The following is a 17168-nucleotide window of genomic DNA, read 5'->3' on the forward strand; positions in this document are numbered from 1 at the left end:
ATCCTCCCAGGACAAAGATGCTGCAATGAAACCTGGGACTCCTTGGGCCTCTGCCCAGGGAGGGTGGTACCCCAGGACTGGGTTCCCTCCTGAGAACTCCTTGCCTACTTCCTGAAGAGAACACATGGCCCAGTCCCACCTTCCTGTGTTCCACCTCTTGGTGGTGACCTGCTCATCTCAGCTTCTGCCCACAGGGCAGAGGCCAGGCAAAAGGACATGGCCTGGCCTAACAGATGCAGTGGACACCACTGCACCTCCCTGCAACAGGGATGCCACTCTGTCTGCTGCACCTGGGGGTCCTGGCTGGGCTGGGTGTGGGGCACTTGCCTCTCCCAGGCTGCCAGGGGCTGTTTGTCCTCCACTGGGTATTGCTAATGATTCTAAAGTACCTCTGAGGTGAGGCTGAGTTTAGGGCCCCTGGTCCCATGGCAGGATGCCCACAGTGATGGGCAAGGGCATTGGGCCTGCTGGCCCAAGGGCATTAGGCTGATGTGGTTGTAGAGAGGTCTCCAGGGATATTTTCTGGAGAAGATGCCTAGCCCTATCCTTGGGCATCTTGATTTACCAGATCCCCATTGGGCAGGGCAATTGTTATTATTCTTACCTTAATCCTCTCTAGTAGCTCTGATTGTTTGAGACTGCCCTGGACAGAGGTGGGTTTTGTGGGGCACATTTGACCTGGGTCCTGGATCTGTGACCCCTGTGAGTGACACTGTTGGCGGGCTGGGCCCCAGTTTTCTAATGACAAAGAATAAGACCTCATCTAATCTATCCACACCCCAATTCCAAAGACATTGGGGATCTGTATCTAAAGGGGAACTGCAGACAAACCCTGCTCAGGACCCAGAGGCTGCCAGGGCTACAGTATTCTCGGGTGGAGGGGGAGGAGGCAGGAGAAAGGGCACTGTGGGCTGATGGGGGGGTGTGGCCAGGCAGGTTCTGCAGGTTCAGCACCCCACAGGCGCCCATCAGGGCAGCCCACACCTGCCAGCTCAGTGGTGGCGCCTTAGTGGAACAAGCCCAAAATAGAAGTCACCAAATAAGGTAGTCAGTATTTTACCTTAGAATTGCCTGGAGATCAGTGACCTGCATGCAATCTGCACTGCCTTTAAGAAAATGTGGGCAGACAAATCCACCTGAGCAGCCCTGAACAGGGATGACCCACCTCACTCAGTCCACCCTGGGGCTGGCTGAGAGCCTGGGGCTCCTGGACAGGCTGGGGGCTCCAGCACAGCCTGGAAGTCGACTTCAGACCCAGTGATTAGCACTAGGGGCTGCTGAGTACTGTGTGGTGTTTCAGAGTCCCCAGCAACTGCTAGGGATTGGGGAGGGGTCAGCTCTACAGACCCAGAGGACAGTGTGTGCAAGTCAGTGTGGAGGGGTCCATACTGAGATGGATCTGGAAGAAAGTGATTTAAAACCTCCAAGATGCAGTTTGTGACTGTGACAGACCCTTGGCCCCAAGAATGGCCATGAATTACAGCACTTGGGTCACTGCAGGGCTGCGTTCACACATTCTGTCTAAACAGGGCTCTGCAGCCCTGGCACCTCCACAGGTCATGTCCCAGTCAGTTTTGCTGAGATCAGAGGCTTCACTTTCCCATTTTGGGAGATGAAGGAATCTTGACTCCTCCTGACCCAGTATGTGGAAAATCATGCGGGAAACATGACAGGGGTGGGGTGGGGTCAAGCCCACATCCCTTGGAAAGTAGCACAGGCTACATCATGAGACTGTCAGACCAAGAATGTGCCCAGTACAAGTGAGCCCACCACATGTAAGCCTAGCATAGGTAAGCTGTGACACAGGTAAACCCAGTACAGGTAAGCAATGACACAGGTAAGCCCAGCACAGATAAGCTGTGACACAGACAAGCCCAACACAGATAAGTTGTGGCACAGGTACACCTCGCTGCTGTCTGCACAGGAAGCAAGGACTGTTGGAACAAGTCTCAGCACAGATTCAGACCTGGAGTGGAAGGGTGTTGAGAAGACACAGGGCTGGCTGTAGCATGAGACCCCTCATCTCTATGGAAAGCACACTGCCCTGTGGACCCAGGGGATGGGGTGGGCAGTTGTTTTTTTTTTTGGGGGGGGGTGCTTGAGAGAGCCAGTCCACAGAGCTGCAGCCTTCCTGACACTGCCCACAGCCCCAGTGGCTAGGGCTGCTGGCACCCCAATCCATGTGCCCAGCTTTGAGTAGACCAGGCCTTCTCAACAGTGTCCACAGCTTCTTCATTATCCACTTGGCCTGTGACCCCAGCAAGCCAAGAGGCCATGTGGCTTCTGGGCCTGTGGTTCTCCCCATCTCCAGCCCATCCCTCTTCCCTCCTCACATCCCTCTCCCCTCCCCACTCCCCAGTGACTATCACTCATCCAGCTTCCAACTGTGCCACCTCTTTCCCTGCATCCACCCCACTTCCCCTCCCCCTTGCTCCCCCAACCCCCAGCCCCTTCTCCTCCCTCAGGTTCTCTTCCTCACCTTCTCTCCTTTTCATCTGTGCTGGGTGACCACTGCAGGAGGGGTCCGAAGACCTGGGGCCCAGCGTTGGCTCCACCTCCCCTTGTCTCTGTAGGAAGCATGTACATCACTCCCATCCACTCCCAGAACTGGCCAGTGATCACAGGCATCACCTGTGGAACTCAGTGGCACTCAGTGGCCAAGTCAGAATTCTCATGTTACCATGGCCACCAAACCTTCGCTCTGCCACACAGCCAGGAGCCCAGAAGCAGTGTGGCATGAGGTCAGGTACCTGGCACCATGTGCAGGTAGAATCATCCCATGCTCATCCCTGGGCAGGGACAAGCCACTCCCAGAGGCCATGTCCACCAGCCCTGGTGGAGATGAGGCAGCTATGTGGATGCCCAGTGTTAAGTCACAGCAGTTAATTCTCCAGGTCAGAGTCCTGGAGTGCTGTGCCCTCGATCTGCATGCTCCCCAACAGTCCCGGACTCTTTTCCTCTTTGCTGTGGTTGCCCCCCAGTCGACTGTTTTGCACCTCACATCAATATTTACTCCAGGAGGTCCCAGGCCACAAGAAGTCTGCAGAGGGTCCTACCAGAGAATCGATGATTGTATCTTTAGGAGCCACACTGCTCCCTCCCAGACTCCAGGATGGACAGCCCACTGCCAAACAGCCAAATGCAGACCCGAATGCAAACCACTCTGGGCCACTCTTCTTCCACCTATTAGAACTAATCTGCTTTACTTCTGCATTTCCAAATTCCTTCATTCAGGTCTCAATCACAGTGTGTGCAGCCAGGTGAGATCGGCTTAGTCTTGGCTTTGCTGCTTATGAGCAGTAAGACCCTGGGAAACGGTGACAGCCCTTCTGATCATGACTTTTTCATTTAGGAAAAGGAGAGCCATGCTCATGTCTCAGGTCAGGCTCAGATGGAGAGGCTCCCATTAACCGGTCTCAGAGGTGTGTTCTGTAGGTACTAGTTAGGAATTACTTTCAGTTGTCAATAACGGGGTCTCATAAAACAATGTTTTGAACAACACAGGGGTTTATTTAATATCGCTTAAGGAGAAATCCAACTTGCTCATGCTGGTGCAGTGGCCCAAAGCTAAGGTCTTTGGCTTTCCAGATCTCTCCTTCCTCATTGACAAATGGATGCTGCTGCTCCAGGGTTCACACCCACATGCACAACAGCATGATAGAAGAAGCAAGGGGGGTATTGGCACTAATGTCAGGAAATCAAATCTTTCAAGAGCCCAGAGGACACATCTGAACATCTTGCTGGGCAGAATTATGTTGCTTGCCACCCCTGCCTGTAAGGGAGGTTGCCAAGAGCATTCTCTAGTCTCCCTGAAGCAAAAGTCCAGGTTCCATTGCCTAATGAGAAGCAGAAATGGGTAACGGGTGACTCAGAGGGTTAATTGTGCAATGGGTCTGGGTGGGCAAGTGTGTGGAGGTCTTTCATGGCCAGTTAACCTAGGAGGATGCTGGAAAACCCAAGGGAGCAGATGTCCTTTGTCCTGTGTTGGTTCTCTGAACTTGCAGTATGCTGAGCGCAGAGAGGATCCAGCACATAGGGCCGGCCATGATGTCCTTTCTCCATTTGGCTACAGCACTTTCTCAACCAGGGTCTTTCTGTGTTGGCCAGCTGGCCTTGATCTCCTAGGCTTGCCTGATCCTCCTGCCTCAGCTTCTAGAGTTAGTGGGTGTTAAGGTTCAGAGGTGAGGTGTCCCCAAAGCTTGTGTGGGAGACAACGCAAGAAGACTTAGAGGTGAAGTGACCTAATCAGTGCATGGGTCCCTTACTAGGGACTAACGGTGTGACTGTGGGCAGGTGGGGGTGGCTGGAGTAGCTGGGTCATGGGGCGTGGCTTAGGGGTCTTACTTTCTGAACTGAGCTCAGTCTCTGCTTCCTGATGGTTGATGACTGGGTCCTCAGCTGCTGTCCTCTGCCATGTCCTTCCACCATGACCTTCTGCCTCACCTCAGGCACAGATAATGGAATCTGTGGTCATGGACTAGGACCTCTGATACCATAAGATCCAATTGAACTTTTCCTCCATAAAATTGTTCCTGTAGGTCTTTGGGTCACAGTGGTGACAAAGCTGGCTAAAACACTGGAGCTTCAGGCTGTGCCACCACACCTGCCTAGAGCACGTCCTGGAAATGCTGCATTCCTCTCTTGCAGGAGTGCAACTGGGGAAACTTGATGAGCTTAAACCAAATGGGAGTTTGGATGGGGTCTCTCTGGGTCCATCTTGCACCAAGAGAGCCTCAAGAACAGGGTGGGATCCTCAATGCCAGTCTGAAAACCCTGCCTTAGCAAGTGGAATTTAAGATGCCCATGAGATGCGTAACCAATGAGGGGAGGATTGCTGCCATGTAGCAGGGGTTTCTGCCTGTTTCCTGACCTCAAGTCCTGTCTGCCAGCACCTCAATCTGTATCCTGGGTCTCTGAAGCTGAGTGAGGGGCCACGTAGGTGGGGTTACAAAGACCTATGGGCTCCAGGTGCAGAGCTCTGCATGTCCCACCTGCTGTGCAAACCTGCAAGCACTGCCTGCCTCCACGCTGCCTGTACTTCCCCAGCCCTGGCACACAGGAGCACCCTAATGCACCACCAGGAAAATTGCAAACAAAATTGGGCCTGCTCTGCTGACTGGTGACCAAGTGAGCCATGTCTGTCTGCCCTTGGTCACCTGGTAGGCTCTGGAAGAGGCAGACCAGGGACACATGGAGGCAATGTGCCAGTTTTGCCAAGCTGCCCAGGGAAACAGATGGTGCTAAGTTCCCCATGGACAGGGCCCAAGTATGCCCAGGGCCAGTGCCTGGGACAAAGAAGACAAGGGTCCAAAGGGGACTTCATCTGACAAAGAGACCGGGAGGTCCACAACCTGACACTAGCCCAAGTTCTGGCAGAGGAGCTGCTGCAGACTAGGGAGAGGGTAGGAAGAGCACTCTGCCAGGAGAAGTGCTAGGCAAACAGGAGGTCAGACGCAGCTCGGCAAAGGTCAGGTGGGCACCCGCATCCCTGGAGGCCTGAAGTGGGCAGGAGGTCAGTCAGTCAGTCCTGCTACCAGCTCTGCCTTCCCCTGGCACCAGACCCTTCTCTTATAGTGATCTTCTGTCTGGAGAAACCTCCATCCCAGGCTACTGTGACCTGGGGTACTGTTCATCTGCTCAACCCCATGGGTCTCTCTCCTGCTGGGCTTTGTGCCTGAATAGAGAGATGGTCTCCACACTCAGGGGTCACCTATTAGCAGCATGTGAGGACGACATGGCCAAGACGGGTCAGGGGCCCTTGCTCAGAGCATGGAGGGCCTGGAGACAGGGCCAGGAGGCCTGGTTGCCCCTGAAACAATCCCAAGCCTGTTGACCCCAGCTGGCACCCTCTCTGCTGGCAGGACCTCCCTGATAATGCTGTGGTCATGCTAGTGTGGAGGCAGCAGGTTCTGGGGCCAGGACAAGCTCCCTCCTGCATTCCCACCACACTCCCTGTGACTCCCAGAGCTGCCAGGACAGCACAGGTGGGCAGGAACTGGGAGAAGTCCTGCCAAGTCCCCCTGAGTTACCCCACTTGGCCACTGCTTCTGCCAAAGAGGGCCTCCCGGGACAGAGCAGAGAGAGCTGGCAGTGTGACTCCTCTGGGTTTCCTGAGTGCAGCCTGTGGGCATGGGGTGCACAGCAAGCCCGCCATTCATCCCCGCTCAGAAGCCTCTGTGATGCTGGGCAGCTGCTGTGGCTCTGGCAGGCTGGTGCCAGCATCTGCTAGGACCGTGCCTGTCTCTGTAGCAAGCTTGAACCAGGTCCGAGCAGACTCCCTTGCTGTTCCCATGCTCAGCATGTGGATGGGTTCCAGATGTGCGCACAGCAGAGGGGAGAGGTAGCAGACCCTCCTCCCCAGAATGGCTATGCCAGCCTCCACAGCATTGACTCCAGAGTGCCGCTGCCTGGAAGGGAGACCAAGGACACAGCCAGACACTGACTGGAAGCCATCTTCCTACCGTGACCTGAGGGGGTAAAGGGATGACTTGAGTACAGGTTTTCTGCAGACCCGGGACTCCAAACCATATCAGATAAGCTTCCTCATTTTAGGTCCTGCCAGCTGTGACCAGGACCCTGCCCTGGTGGACACACATCAAGACTGAAAGCTGACCAAATTGGATGTACCATTGAGTTGGGACAGTTGGAAAGAAGCTTGGTCAAAAATCCAGGTCATTGACTTCATAGGTGGCCACTGCTGTTCAGGGGAGGCAGCCTGGCCTCCAGTCAGAACCGTGCTGCCTGCCTTCAAATTTCTATAAGGTACTTATGGGTTTCAGAGAAGCAGCCATGTAGAACAGGCCACACTTCGTTTCTTGTATTCAATCAAGCACCCAGCATTGTATTCATTAGTTGAATTCATAAAATTAAGAAAGACAAAAATTCCAAATTACCTCTAACTCTTCCAGCTTAGTACAAATTCATTAATTTAGTGATTTGTAGGTAATGAGGTTTTAGGAGTCAGTCAGATATCATCTGGAATCAAATATCATTAGAAGTCTAAATTAGAATCAAAGACACAGTCAACATTTTCCTAAGGACAAATATGCTACTGGAAACAAAACATCCAAAAATAGGCCATCCAGTTTTCTGCAGGGAAAATCAGGAAATCACAAACCAAAGAAAAACACTCAGGAACAGTGAAATTTCAGGGTGAGGCAGGGGACATGTCTTCCAATCCTTCTAGAAAAAGAAATACAATACTTGTTTCCCCTTGTGGAAAAAGCATTTTAAATACTTTGCTAAGGTGTATTTTAATTGCTATTTCAGAGGAATAATCATCATTTACACAAACACCCTCAAATTAGTTATGAGTTAACTAAAAAGAATTGTAAGCAGTTGGTAGAACAAATGAGTTATGTAAGCAGTTAAGGAGATACAGAAAAAGCAGAGGCAAACCCGCGGAGCACGGTGGGGGAGGCTCATGGGTCCTCCTGTCCTACAATAAGCACCTCCTTATTCCAGTGTCCAGGCACCGCCACGTCGAGGTTTGTGCTCCCCTTGTGAACCTGAGGGCACAGTGCAGAGCATGACAGCACCACATCACCACCTCCTGTCCATGTCTGTTGCACCCTTCTGCAACCCCCCAGGGGTCCGGATTCTCCACACCCTCTCTATTCTTGGTACGATCTAGTACTTTGTTAGGAACCCTTCTAAAGGGTGGGAGGTGGGACCGTGTACCTTCTCATGGGGCCTGGTGTTAGGTCGGAATTTGAGTGCCTATATGAGGGAGAGCGGAGCAACTGAGGCAGAGGGCAGTGTGCCAAAACAGTGACCAATCAAACAGGCAGAAAAACTCCACTGACCCCTTACATTCACCTATCACTCAGCAAGACTCCCACCCATTCCAGCCTATAAAGACCCTGGGCAACCGAAGCCATGTGTGATTTCTCCAGCTCCCTACCCTCACCTTTACCCCGGGAATTTAGCCCGAGAGCCGAATTCCAATAAAGCTTGCTTTGGCCACTTTCTGTCCAATTTTATTTGGCCACTAGCCCTACCCCTGAGCTTACACATGGGAAGTGAGAGGCGCAGTCCGTGTGTGCTGGGTCTCTATCTATGGCTACAGTGCTGTGCAGTAGGCCAGGCTATGCAGAAGGGTGGCAGAGCAAAAGACCCACATTTCAGAAAGCAAACTGAAGGAGTGACTGTGGAGTCTATTTTTAGCTGGGCTGGATCTGGGCTCCCTTCAGAGGCTGCATCTACTGAGAATAATCACTTAACAGAAGCAGAACTTCCAAATGCCTAGTGTCAGTACAGCCTCAGCTGGGGCTGTAGCATGGGTCCCTAGTCTCCTACTGCACTGAACAGTCTTCAGAGAACTTCTCATCCAGTGCCTGAACAAAGAGGAAACACCTAGGGAAGTCCTACATTTCAGAAATCCAGAAATCCACACAGGGAGAAGAACCCTTAATCCCGTTTACTTGAATCTCCCACGTAGGCCTCACATTCAGTCTACCATAACTGGAATGTAAGGCCAACTGAGTGCAGCAGGCTTCTCCGAGAAGGTGCACCTGCTCCAGCAAGTTCGCCTGGGTTGCTATGAAGCACAATTCCACACAAAGAACACCACAGGCACCGCTGTTTCCTTTCAAATATTTGTAAGTTTTAGCTCAGGATATTTTCCAAACTCTTGGGCTTTAAACAAGCAAGTACCATAAGAGATGCTATTCTTCATTTATTAAGTTCACTACATACAAACACCACATACAGAAAGAAGACACTGTGCTCCTTGCTGGAGACAAGCAAGAATAAAAGATGCAATCAAGGAACTTAGACCTAGGGGCAGTAACTCGTGTGCAAGAGTCTTCCAAGACAGAAAAATAGATTAAGCACAACAGGGAAAGAAAGATCACTACCAGGAAAGAATTTCAAAAAGGACACAGCATTCGAGTCAGACATTAAATAGAGGAGCTCTGAGCTCTGTGGAGAAACAGGGCAGGCACGCTGAGAGGGATGCAAACTGGAACAGCAGCCCCAGCAGGGAACCGCAGTGCATGAACATGAAACAGTAGGTGATAGAAAGGAAGCCAGGGAGGTAGATGGGATCTGGTCTCGAGGTTCCAGATTGCTGGGGAGGAACTTATTTCATACTATTGTTATTTTAAATGTAATTAGTGGTCTTCACCCTAATATAGTTGGTGGAGAATTTAGGAAGTAAATCAAAAGGCATGATGTGTGTGTGAAAGTGAGGAGAGAGGGGTCTCTCCTTGCTGTAAAATGTGTGCAGAATGGCCCTCTTCTTCCAGTGCCTTGCACAAAAGACGGAGGCCAGGGCAGAAGGACCACCAGATGTGCTTGGCCTGTAAGACCTGTTAATAGGAGGGATGTCATTTACAGATGGCCCACTTACAGATACCCTTTATTGTAAGTGGTGACCTGGGACAGCTGTCACAACTAGACTCTGGTCAAGCATTTTGGTTTATTTCCCACATTGGAAGTTACGTAAAAAAAAAAAAAAATAGCTATCTTTTGGAGGATAAATAATATTATTACTAATTTGAAATAAACCCAACTTAGACCTAATTCTGTTAAGAGGAAGAACTATTAATTTCAGTCTTGACAGTCTAAGGCACCAGCCAGTCTTTCCTGGAGCAGAGCAAAGACTGAGGCAATGTGGCAGGCAGGCTCAGCCCCATAGGGCAACCTCTAGTAAGCCTCCCAGGGGCTTTCTGCAACATTTGGAGTCCCTAGGGCAGGTTTTCACTGCTGCTGCTGCTCCACTGGCATCTCTGGACATGGCACATTTGATAGTGGTGCTTCGTAGCTAACAACCACTACTTCATTTCTTCCACTTCCCCTTGAAGGTGTGAAAGGAGCTATGACTATGTGAATGAATACACCTTGCTGGCAGGATTGCAATACCATTTTGCTTGCTGGAGAGCTGTTAAACAGCAACCTAGTCATTGACAATATGCCAGGAAGTGGGTGGTCATGCTCAAACAACAGAACAGGGCTCCCTTGGTAACAGTGATCTTAGATTGAGTGAACAGACATCTCTGGAAGGGGGCCCAACAATCTGCACTTTCAGCATCCCCTGAGGAAGTATGAAACAATCTGAGAGGATGTCGCTGAGTTTGTGAACCTGAGCTGGAATTACAGTTATGAACAGTGAGTAAGCTGGTATTTCAACCCAGGACTGTTCAACTTGAAGCCTGTGCTGATTCCACCATGCTACACTTCTTGTCAATGAGTCTTTGTTTTCATGACTCTTCCTTTCAATCATGCATACCATTTGGCTTATCGATGAACCCATGCTTTCCAATCCCTTGAGGTGCTGCACAATTTCACTCTCCCCTTCCTTTCTGGCAGATTTATCAGTAGGGTGTAGGCCACTCTTTCCCTCCAGTCAGTAGAGGAGCCCTTGTTTACTCTCCACCCCCACCTCAGCTCCTGCATTCCTGCCTACTTGGCAGCCTTTTCTTGCCCTTCTTTAGTGAATGAATTTCCAGTTACAATTTCTATAGGCTCATTTAAACTATAATGCTGAGCCTTGGTTCTGTTAGAATTCAAAAGCTATTTCTTATGCATAATGAAAGTAGCAATCAAGTTCTGATGGTAACTCTGGCAGAGTTATGGGATGTTATATTAGTTTAATGACAGCACGTGGAAAAACTATTACATCCTCCTTGCCAGAAACTGAGAAACAGAGAGGAGGAAAATACTGGGAATGAAAAGATCTGCATTTAAACACCAGACATGTTAACTGAGGACAAAGTCATCTCATCTTTACCAACAACAGAATATAAGGTGATGTTATTATGGTTCTGGTTTTCACAGTGTTTAGGTGTGTGAGGGTGCAACCCAGGTAGAAAAGGGGACATGTGGTTTAGATTCCAGAAACCTCTTGGTGTAAGGGATGTCTTTCTGGGCAGGCTTTTATCTGGGGTCCTGAATGAAGACCAGAGGTATCTGCTTCTTCTGACAGAAATCTTCACTCCAGGAATATGATGTGATCTGGAGCCTTGAAATGCAAGCCTCTGGGAATTCATGGAGCACAAGGGAGCTGCTGTAGCCTGTTTCTCCAAGAATTTTCAGAGGTGAGGTTCCCAGCTTGTCACAGCAAGCCAGTATCTGACAGGGGACTTAAACTATGGTTGAGGGCTTTGACTTTGCTGTTTCATGTTTTTTATATTAAAACTGCAGATTGCTTTCATCTTTTAAAACATTTCCTCTTGGAATTGTCTTAATTTAGCTACTTATGACATCCTCACCTTCTTGTTATATACTTTTACGGGAGAATGGAAGCACTAGTCTAGTGTCAAGAGAACAGGCAGTCCTCAACTCACTATGAAGTTACCTCCTGAGGTACTCACTGTAGGCTGAAAACGTCACCCCTAACCTGCAGCACTGTAGCTTACCAAGTTGGCACAGAGTGCTTCAGAACAGTGGACCACAGTAGGGCAAAATCCCCTAAAGCAAAGCCCAGTTTATAATCAAGCACCGAATGTCTTATGTAATTGATTCAATACTTTATAAAACAATGGTTGTATGGGCAAACTTTCTCAATATTGTAAGATCAAAACTAAACAAGACAAATTCCAAGTTGGGGACTGTCTGTATTCCTAATAAGGAGATTGAACTCCATTTCTCCTAAGTAGCTCCACACAGGCTCCTCTTCCCTCAGCTCCTGGCAGCAAGCCCTTCCAGTCCCGACTGCCTCACGGCGGTGGGTTTGCACCCCTGGAAGGTAAGGGATGCTGGCCGAACAGACCTCGCAGGATCCTGGAGGGTGAGGGATGCTGGCTGAACGGACCTCGCAGGATCCTGGAGTTCGGGTTGTGGTGGAACAGACCTCGCAGGCAGCTGGTCGGACTTCAGGGTGGGCATGAGGTCTGACTCGGGTGGCTGTCCCACACCGACCGGGATGCCAGCTGCAGGGGCGCGGGCAGCGCAGGCGGTGGTGCCTGGGTGGGCAGGTGAGCCCCCCGACGGCGGCTGTTCGCACGTGGCCGCGCGCCGTCGGCCCTGTGGGGTCCCGGAGGGCCCTGCTCACTTCAGCGTCCGGCCCCGGGTTACATGGTACCTGCCGTGATAAGCCTGCTCTGCCCCAAGCCTCGGCGTCCCAGCCACGCCCCGGATCCTGCACCCTCGGCCTTCCGCCCTGGGGCCTGGCAGCAGGCAGACCCAGTCTCCCGAGACTTCCTGTCGCCTCCTCGCCTCTCGCGAGAGCGCGCGCCCGCCACTTCCAGCGGCGGCGCTGCCTGGCAACCGCGATGGCGGTTGAGCAGCTCTTCTCGCTGGAGCTGCTGGTGGACTAGGTGTGTCTGGAAGCCGCGCTGCCTACCGGCCCCGCCGTGGCCTTCCGGCTGCTGGACTTCCGCCACTTCTGGTGCGCGCGCCCGCCAGGCCCACCGCGCTGCCCGGCGGCGCCCTGGGCTTCAGTCGCGGCAAAGCCTGCGTGTTCGCCTGCTTCCGGCCACCCTGCGTCGCCCGCGGCTGCCCACCCGCTGCTGCAGCTGCCCGCCGCGCCTGCTGGGCGCCTGCGACGTCCCACAGCCCGCCGTCCGCGGGCCCGGCAGCCGGGGCACCTTCGCTCTGCTGGACCCGGCGGGCCTGCGCATTGGGGACCTGGCGCTGTTCTGCCGCCTGACGGAGCTGGGCGGCCGCGCCCTGGACCTCGCTGACCCGGCCCCGGACCGCGGCCCCCGGGACCCCGCCGACCCGGCCCTGGACCTCGGCCCCCAGGACGCGGTCCCCGCCGCGGCGCGGGAAGGAGCCCCAGCCCTGCCCGCGTGGGCTCCGCGGAGAACAGCAAACCTGGCCCTGCGGAGGCTGCGGACAGCAGGGTCAGCACCATCAGCACCTGCAGCGAGGAAGACGCCGAGCTGGACCTGGAAACCAACACCTTTTGCCCCCCTCCTCTGTATTATACTCCCCTGACCCAAGAAAGGACGCTTCCTGCAGGCGTCAAAATCACCATTGAGCCCCAAGGGACGAACCTGAGGAGCTGGGTGATGCCTTGCCGGAAAAGTACTTGTAACCCTCCAACACATCTGAGCCCTCCAAAAGGTACAGATTCTGCAACACAGGAGACTCCGGTGTTTTTGAGTCCACCAGGGAGTCAGGATGTAGGAGCCATTAATGAATCTACATGTCGCCCTCAAACTGAGCAAAATACAATCAATACAATAAGGCAGTTTCCTTTGCTGAATTCTTTGTTAATTGAACTGTCCTTGTTATACAACCAACGCATGGCAAGTCTTACTCATGTGCATCCCCGCTAAGCCTGATTGTATAGAACCGAGGATAAGAAGGTACCAGAATCTTGTGCCAAATCAACGTGTCAGTCTGAATCTAAAAAGGATAAGTTTTCAGTGGGGGACTATGAAAAGTCAGTGAGCCTTCAGTGTAGAAAGAACCAAGTTGAAAACCTTAAGCAAGGTAAATATTTTGAGAACAGTGGCAACTGTCAAGAAAGGGTAACTAGGGGGCTTCTACTTTATGACCTAACAAATACACTCAGACTCTGTTTAAAGCAGTCAAATCCTGACTTGTTAATAGTACATGAAAAGAGAGAATAGTACAGAAAAATGCAAGCACAAACGTTGGGTACAAGTACAAAATTCAGAATTCCATCCCCTAAAGTTAAAGTATTAAGCTTTGCAGAAAAAAGTCAGAAGCCACATCAGCTGCCTAGAGATAAATAGATTCAGATGCATCTTCTGCTGAAAATAGTGATACCTCAAGGCAATTAGTGAAGTCTTTGATGAGCCCAGCACAAATAAAGAAAAAAAGACAACTGATTGTGGTGAAAACAGAACCAGCAGTGGTTCTTTGGGAAGAATTATGAGTCCTGCAGATTCCATTATTCCAAAAGATTGACTCCTACAAATATTTCAGAAGGAAAACTGGAAACCACAGTTCAAAGTGCATGTGGTTTTCCAACAGGATGCGGTTGCTGACAGAATTGTAAATAAAGAAATAGATGATTGGCAGCTCAGAACCACAGATTATGATGTTCCTGCTGAAATGAGTGAAAATAGTTGCCGTGAAAGCATCTCAGAACTGAAGTATTCAGGTGATTTCACCAGCCCTTGCTATTCAGAAGACTTCTACACCACTGAGGAGAGCAGCAAGAGTTTGCAACTCATGATAGCAGTCCAAGGGCAGAAATTTCAGTAACAGTAGGTCTAGTGGAGCAAGACCACCCTCCAGGAAAAGTAGCAGTGAAAAGAGTTCTGTTCTTAGCCCACTCTTCGGCTGGATCACCAGTACTCTCACAAAAGAGAAGGCATCTTTCAAAGACTGGGGATAAAATCGTGGAGAAGGCATCTAATAACTCCACCAATAATTTATCTTCATTCCACGGAACTGAGGAAAAAAGAAAGCCAGATAGACCGAAATAGTAGGCATAACTCTAAGGGTAAAAAAAGAGGTCAAGACTTCTCTATGAAACTTAAAGGAGAAACTGGTTGCAATGGTCAGAAAAAAGCCCGTTGCCGCAGAATCTCTCAAGTGAGTTCTTACCTGCCTTCTAATGTGTCAGAACTGGAACTCAATGTTCTGGATGGCAGTACATCAGATCACTTTGAAGAAGAGGATGACATTGGTTCACTAAGAATTTCAAAGCAATACAAAGATATCTGTGAGTTAGTAATACACAGATTTCCAGGCATATATGGTGTAAAAATGTGCTTTAAAAAATTTATATGTACTGTTAAGAATTTTAATTATATTATTTTAGTGTATAATTATATGAATAGTTTTTATAAGAAAAGTCATTCCTTTATGCTTAACTAGTATTCTATCTTAAATCTGATAATATTGATCATGAGATCACCCTCATAACTTAGTAAGATTTCTTTACAAGTTATTTAAATTTAAAAGTGTATCTAAACTTTTAAAATATGAAACATTCTAAAACTAACTTCATTGAAAAAAATGTTAGTTAATAAGGATAGCTACAAATTTTAGTGGGAATAAGTTATTTAACAAATATATGACATTTTGTGAGATACAGGAAAGATAAAACAATTAAGATATAGTTTCTGCTCTTAAAAGCGCTTACAGCATGTGTGTGTATGTGTGTGTGTGCACAATGTATGTGTATTTATATCTATATTATATATACACACACACCCACACACATATATATATATGTATATATATACACAACCACACAATATCAGAGAGGTACACAATCTGCGATTCACAATAGATGGGTCCCTTTTTACTAGTGTTCTATATCTTTATTTAACCACAATTCGCATGATTGCTTGATTAATGTTTGTCTTCCACTAGTCTGAAGTGTTGTGATGAGAAGGGCCCTGTCTATTTTTAGCACAGCACAGTCCTGGCATGTCATTGGGATGCAATGAAAACATTGTTGAACAAAATAAATGATTGCTAGCATTTAAATACCTTATGAAAAGTTATAGAATTAAGTAGTAATACAAGCAGAACCCCTGAAAAGAAATCTGTGAAAAACCTTATCAAGACATGTTAAACTAATATTTTTGTTTTTGCTGCTGCATGTGAACAATCTTTAAATATTCTCTGAAGCATCCGGAGAGGGAAGTTTTTAAAAAAAAGTTGTCTTCCTGTGTGCTTTCTTGAATAGGAGTTCAGTTATTGCTTGTCAGTTGAGGTTCAGTGGTTATTTTTAATGTGTGAAAACTTGTTTCAAGTTTAATGATAATTATAATTTCTTTCATTGATTTTATACTTTGACTTATTCTGTGTTCAGATATTTGCATATATTCTTCTGAGCTCTAATTTTTTGTCTTTGAATATGTGAAGGTCCTAATTTTCCTTAATTTATAAGTAACTAATTATATGGTATTATCTCCTGAATGATCATAATAGTAGGTAAGATTTAGAGAGATGGTAAGAAGAGAAGAGGGTGTTCTGTGTGGGGGACCAGCCCGCATAAAGGATTGATGGACACCAGCATGAGATTCATGGGAGATGGAGATTTTACCTTGATTTGAATAATAGGTTCTGCTACACAGTGATAGTTGAGTAATCCCTTTTACTTTGCTCACTAAGGTTCCCAGCCCCAGAGTAAATTCCCAAAAGTAGGAATTGTGCTTTAATTATTTTGAGTCTCCCTTCATCTGTAGTTATAGCCATGGCTAATCATCAGCCAGACTTATTGGTGGCTTGGTGAGATTTCTAAACTCTTTATCACCAGTCATCCAGTTCAATAGGTGAGTTTCAGATCCTTTTTGTTCTAACTTGAATAAAATACATGGAGAGTTGTACAGAATGACAGTACATGAACCAAGATTTGCAGGATTTTTCTTTTCTCATTTTTAACCTAAATACAAAAAAAAAAAAAACACACACACACACACACACACACCTGACTTGGTCAAGACCAATGTATTCTTCCTCTTCCTGACTTTCTTCAGGAATCAGTCATGCCAAGCAGAAACTGACTTCAGGATGGGTATCTTGAGGTTGGAGTGTTGACCCTGCATGCATTTTCTTATTTTTCAAACAGTTCCTAGGTTTATTACACTAATAATATATAGCCATTTAGAAAAAGTTAGAAAATTCAGATAAGAGCTTTTGCTTTAAAATATGTACTAAGGAAAGGTTATGGTCCTTTCCTCCCAAAATCCCGCTGAAGAGAGGTGTAAAAATAGCAACCTAAAGTTCACAGAAAATACCAGTGGTGGCCAAGACAGTTGGAGGAACTACTGAAAGATCAAAGCAGATGGGACTAAGTTCATGAAAAATGGGGCTAGAAATCCACCTTTCGGCATAGCCAGGAGGGCACTGCCTGAAGAAGACTCCATGGGTCAGAGAGCACAGCCACCAAGCCAGTAGCAGCAGGAGGCTTCTCCAAGTGCTAAGTTAAGTTGGGTATGGCTTTGTGCAGGGTGTCCGCACTGTGGGAACACAATAACTGCCCTCCACTCAGGAGGAAAGGGAGCTCTGAGCCAGGGCATGAGTGAAGACAGAATTTTCTAAAATACGAGGAGACTGTGCCAGTGCAGGGAGCACCGAACATTTCCCTGCAAACCTAGGTATGGGCCCTATCCATGGGCTTTGTCGTTTCTGTGTGCCATGTCTGTCCGTGACAGGTACAGGAACGCTTCCTTTAAGTGCCTCTGGGATGCTGGTGGGGCCCAAGGGGAAGGAGTTGTCCCAGTCCATCATAAAGCAGTTCGAAACTTACAGAATGAGGTGGAGATGGTGGAACTTGGCTTTGAATCAGA

General features: G+C 48.9%; 1 pseudogene; it reads left to right on the plus strand.

Annotated features, from left to right (window-relative positions):
- The first annotated feature begins 12018 nt into the window (after positions 1 to 12018).
- Positions 12019 to 17054, plus strand: LOC124961188 (microtubule-associated protein 10-like; annotated as a pseudogene).
- The last annotated feature ends 114 nt before the right edge of the window (positions 17055 to 17168 follow it).

Source organism: Sciurus carolinensis, chromosome 12, assembly GCF_902686445.1.
Source record: "Sciurus carolinensis chromosome 12, mSciCar1.2, whole genome shotgun sequence".
Taxonomy (NCBI): domain Eukaryota; kingdom Metazoa; phylum Chordata; class Mammalia; order Rodentia; family Sciuridae; genus Sciurus; species Sciurus carolinensis.